Source organism: Pterocles gutturalis, unplaced genomic scaffold (genome assembly GCF_000699245.1).
Source record: "Pterocles gutturalis isolate BGI_N339 unplaced genomic scaffold, ASM69924v1 scaffold169, whole genome shotgun sequence".
NCBI classification, from domain to species: domain Eukaryota; kingdom Metazoa; phylum Chordata; class Aves; order Pterocliformes; family Pteroclidae; genus Pterocles; species Pterocles gutturalis.
The window spans coordinates 151,570-157,569 of NW_010127928.1; positions in this window are offsets into that span (position 1 = coordinate 151,570).

The following is a 6,000-nucleotide window of genomic DNA, read 5'->3' on the forward strand; positions in this document are numbered from 1 at the left end:
GCTCCCCATGTACAAAACTTATTTAGTCAAAAAAAAGTAATTAAAAATACATCAGGGCTGTCTGTATTCTCATTAGGGTTATTGTTCCTAGCTGTGCTTTTGTCTCTGCTGCTCAGACACCACCATGACCGTGCGGCGCTACCCTACCGCTCCGAGCCACAGGCTCCCGGGCAGTGCCCAGCCACCAGCCACACAGCTTGCCAGGGGAGAGGAGAACGGGCTTGAAAAAATGCCGGCCAACTGTGTCTCCTACAGTCATTCCAGTAAAATGAAGCTGTTTCAGGAGCATGTCTGCAAGTGCAGGTAGGCTCAGTTTGCCCTCACATCATCGCCTGTGGGGCTGGTTGCAGGTTTCACCCAATAACACGTGTGGATGTTGCTTTAGATTTTAGTTCATTGCCAGCAAAATCTTTGATTGTTTGAATGTATACAGGCATTGAGCAGAGGGGAGGCTCCTTTTGCGTACGGTGTCCTGCTCCTCCTTGTGGTGGGTGAAGATTGCCAGCATCAGCAGTTTAACTTTACTATAGCGAGGAGAGGCGAACGGGAGAGGGAAGGGGGTTGAAATCTCTCCATTAAAGTCAGGGAAGGTTTTGCAGATTGATGTGTTGCTCTGACAGCTAAGCTTGAAAGGGATTTTTAAACTTTGAACAAAAAGCATGGAGGTATCAAGGAACACTGAGCTATGCTTTTGAAAGTGTGATTGATATGGCTGATAGCTGGAGATGCACTGTATCATCTTTCCTCTGTAATTGAAGCATTACAGGCGAGCACTTTCAGCCTTGAGAAAAATATTCTCAAGAGAGCTTCTGAATGAAGTCAAATGGCTGCTGGACAAGCCCTGAGTGTCTCTGGTCCCTGATGAGCAGCTATGCCGCACAGGGCAATGATTGAAGTGAGCAGCACCAGCAATGAGGCTGTGACACACAACAGCCCCGCTCACCTCCCTGTACACCCTGGGAATCCACACACATTGCTGCTTTTAGTGCTCATCATGCCATGCCCAAAACGAAGAGTCCAAATGGCCTCCAAGCGGGTGTTCCTGAACAAGGAGCAGCCTGTGGGTCTGCCCATGCCTGCCACAGAGCAGGATTCCCGTGGACTTAGAGGACTTACAGCGTTTAAACACCTAAACGTCCTCCAGAAATCACATTGTTTTCAAAAGCACCCTGACACCTCTGGCTTTCAGCATATGCTTCACTGGGTTGAGGGAAACTGAAGATTCTCAGTGCACACAAATGCTTCTGAGAGCTTGGCCCTGAAGCTGCCTCCCTTGGAAAATGTGTGTGTGCGAGGAAACACAGGGTGCAAGAGCAGGAACAGCAATGGCAAATGCCGCTGCTGTCTCCTATGGGGAAAGAGAGCTTTCAAAGCAATCGAAATAGCAATGTAGATCTGTTACAACTAATGCCTGGGGACCTACAGGTTTAAAAGCATCAGTTACCGAGCGGTCAAAGGAACGGTGCTGGTTGTTTTATCGCTGTCTTTAGAGCTGCCTGGTTAGCTCTGAGCAGCAGTGCATGTGGCACTGTGACTCATCTCCGCTCAGCGTCAGCTGCTGTAGCAGAAGAAATGGGCATGGAAAGAGCTTCTTGCCTGGTGATATCCTGAAGGATGAAGCTTTGTGTTTCTGATGCTAAAAAAAAGTTTAATATATTTTCTGGTCATAATGGTGGATGTTTCTGTTACAGGCACAAAGGTCTAACACAGACAGCAATCTTAGTAAGCTTTTAACTTGTAGGATAATTTGTGGCAAGGAGGTCAGCAAGCTAATTAAGCTTAATTTTTTACAGTGATGACATTTTTGCTTCCCAGCATGCTGGTTTATGTCAGGTTTTCCTATTTGTTTATTGTAGTTTTCTCACATTATGCTCCAAAGCTATAATTCTATATGTGATGCTGAATATTTTTGCTTTAAAATTAATGCTGTAGAAGCTGGATTTATCTACAGTGCAGTTGCATCCGAGTAATAAAATAAGAGCACTACTAACAAATCATCACTAATTTGCATGTCTAGAACACTTTCATACATGCTAAAGCATTATTTATACCATGTGATTCCCAATTTTTTTGGTAAATGAAAAAAAGACTCAATATTTGAATACATTAGGTAGGATAAGAGAGGCTGAGAGCTGTTTTCAGAGCTATTATAGTAAAATTACAGAAGGTAAAAGGCTCGTTTCGTGCAAATGTCACCACTGGGGTGTTCAGGCTTGACGGTTTCACATTCCAGTGGGTCTAACTGGCAGGTGCAAGGAAATTGCAGAGGTCCTCTGACCTGCAGGACACCCCCAGTAACCATCAATAAACACTTTCATAGCTTCATGATTTTCCTTTCTTGTGCTTCTCAGCCACCTGAGCGAGCTGACAGCAATTACAGGGGACAGTCAGAACAAAAACCCAAGCTCTGCAAAGCCCAGTCCATTTACTTGCTAAACCAGCCAGGTTTGGTACAGATAAAGGAGCATGTTTATCTTTCTGCTTTCACAGCCAGTGTCATTTACCATGCGCACACTCACTGCTTGCAAACCACTGCTCTCCCACCCACTTGCAGCAGCTGGGTGCTGATGCACATGAACACAAAGCCACTGAGGGACCCCTGGGTCTATGTGGGTGCACATGCACCCTAAGGGCTCTGCACATGCATCTCTTTGTATGTATGCATCAGGCACCAATAGAGAGAGGTGAGGCTCGACAGAACAAGGCAGATGCTTCCAGCAGACAAACAGGCAGACACATGATGCTTGGACAATTGGGAAGACCTAATGATGGAAGACAGATGCCTGTCCCAAGAGGCATGAAATCCTCCCTCCGTGCAGTGTCCAGTGCTGAAAGCATTTAATGTTGCATGCTAGGGTGGTCTTTTTTAAGGATTTTTTGCACATTTTATAAATCTGTAATTCTCATAACTTTTTCTCATTTTTCTCCAGGAGTAAAGTAAAGGCCGTTAGTTTCCTCTTACCAATGGATACATCATCATACGCTGAAAAGCAAGGTTTCCTCAAAAGCCCACAAAATCAGAGCACAAAGCAGTTAACCACCATCACTGAAAAGGATATGTGAGCTGGTGAATTTTTAAAGCCCCATTGATTCCTGAGATAAATTGGCCTTAAATGATAGCTATGTGTCAGGTTCCTTTCCTGCAAAACACTTTGGCAGGGTGCCTGCAGAGGATCACCCAGCCTGTGTTTCGGGTCACTGGCCCGATGTTTAGCAAGGAAATGGAACCCACGACAAAGCCGGCTGGAAGCCTGAACACCGTGATGAAGCTGCACGATAGCAAAGGTACCTCCACAAAGTAGCTTCTGCGCAACACCTCTCAAGGATGACCCCTTACCTTAGGACTGCTGTAAACGGGGCGTTGAAGCTGATTTTTGATGTGTTTGTCACCAAAAGCTGAAACTGTGTTTGCCGATTCCCTTGTCAGAAAGGTATTGGATGTAAATTACAAAAGAAGAGCTGTTGAAGAGCCTGTGAAGTTTCCTCCTTACGTGAAACTTTAAGACTTCACAATACTAATACAGCAAAGTTAACTGGCTCTGTAAAACCCTCTTAAAATTACTCTAGATTTCTGAAAAGCTTGGCAATGACTGTTTGTGCCCCTTTTGGATTCACCTCCAAGGGTGGAAGCTCACAGGAAATAAGGGAGCTCACAGGAAAATAAGTACCAGTCAGTACGCAAATGTGACTGCAAATCTGTTTCTGACCTGGTGTGTTCATCTGGCCAGAGACTAGAGACCATACACCTGATATCTGATTTTGAATATCAGAATGTTTCAGGAATATCTTCTGAGCTCAAGAATCATTAGCAGAAGTTCAGCAAACAGATGCAAAAGAAATGTGAGAGAGAACTACAAACTGCTTTTAAAAAATGAGAAGTACCTGCTAGGTCTAGTCATATGAGTAAAGATCCATACACCAGGTCAAAATAGGAAGAATTTTGAATATCAGAATTTTTCAGGAATATCTTCTGAGCTCAAGAATCATTAGCAGAAGTTCAGCAAACAGATGCAAAAGAAATGTGAGAGAGAACTACAAACTGCTTTTAAAAAATGAGAAGTACCTGCTAGGTCTAGTCATATGAGTAAAGATAATGTCCCACAGGTTTCTTTTGATTACAAGCATTTATGGACTAAAAATGCTTCACACTGCTATTTCTCTATGTACAGGTAGCACTGCTGATGGAATATTGCACAGAGAATGCCTGAACAGGAGATGTTTGTGCCGATAACTTTAAGGAAGACTCTAATCTCATTGCCTACTCTTAAACACTTGAGCTTTCGAAAGCAAAAGCAGAGACCTGGTGGGAAAAAATCCCTTCTGGATTTTTCATGGTGTTGTGTACATGTATAAAAATCTGTGCTCCTTTTTTCATTTTGAAATTCACTGTGTTGTGTATATTCAAGTACATTTTTAATATATTCTCACCAATGAAGTAATAATTTCCATTTCACTGCTATTTTATTTGTGGATTTTAATGTTCAGCTTGGGTCCACACAGAGCTGCATTGTAATGTCAGAAGTAATGAATCGATGACTTCCAGTGAATGAGGTTACAGTCTGGAAAGTTTACTGAACAGCTCATTTTAGAAGGCATTTACAGGGAAGTCCTTTTTCAGTGTTTTAAAGAAACCTTCACTGTCAGAAACTAGACACTGCACGTGTGTTAAGTACCTAAATCCACTTGATTTCACTTAGCAATATAATAACAAACATCTTCGAAAATCCAGCTCCTAGACCTTTAAGGTGCTCAAGCTTTTGACAATCCATGCTTGAACACCACATTTAATGGGATTTGGGAATCCATATGCTTTAGACAGCTTTCAAAAGTCTCAACATTGAAGTTTTCTAAGCCTCAGCTTCCATGAAGCAGCAGCAGTAATTCCCTTCTCCCACCCTTTTTGTGTCAGTTCAATGTAAACAGGTCACTGACACTAGGACTGTATATTAGCATATGACAATGTCAGATGCAGTGGGCTGCTGATTCTGATGTCACACAAATACATATAAATTTGTGTAGAGTCAGGAAATTAAACTCACTCGACATTTATTAGAAGTATAACGGTCTTAAATTTTTGTATAATTATAGGGACAAAGAACAGAGGAGGTGGAAGGGAAAAGTGGGAAAGGAATCAAAATAGTCATTGACACATGGCAGTCTGTATATTAATGGAAAGATTTATTTTTTATTGATATTTTTGCAGTCTTTAGCAGTGCCCACAGATCTAAGAATACGATGATGCACAGGCACATTAACTTTTAACAGCAGTTGTGCAGATTTGACCTAACTCTGCATCTCCAAGAGAACCAGATGGTAGCAGAAGCGACAGAGAAACCACAGAGCACATCAGTTTTACCACAGTACGGTATGAAGTAACTTACCATGGAGCACTTACTGGCAATTAAAACATTCCAATATTAAACATTCATAGATTGTTCAATGCAAAAATGGTGGGTGTAAGCAAAGCAAGTGTTAAAATTTGGACAGAGAGATGCAGGCAGCAATTAAGCTATGGTCCTTTTCTTTCTTCTTCCTAAGAGGAGTCCATACAAGTTCAGAAGAGCTCTGGGCTTCTACCTAAAACCACTCTGGAATACATCTGTATTAAACCCTAGAATATATACTAAACCCTATTCACTGATGGCCAGGCTTGTTGGACAATTTCCAAATGGAAATTCTTCCTTTGAGAGAGGTGGTCAGTGGTATTCAGCCACACAGGTACGGGACCACGAGAGCAGCTGAGACAGCAAGAGGTTCCCTCCTGCTTTAGCACTGGCCACCGAGAGATGTATGCTCCATGTCACACTTGTGCTAAGTGGCTTTGTATGTCCATAGTGAATGCCAAAACAGATGGAGTCCAGCACTGCCATCTGTTAAATGATATGTTCTCCACCCGATCAGCACCACTAGTCAGGAGCAGTGAAGCGTGTTTCTGGGCTGGAGGCGAGAAAGTCTTGTCAGAGCTGATTCTTGACTTAAGTCAGTGCGAAAGTGCCAATT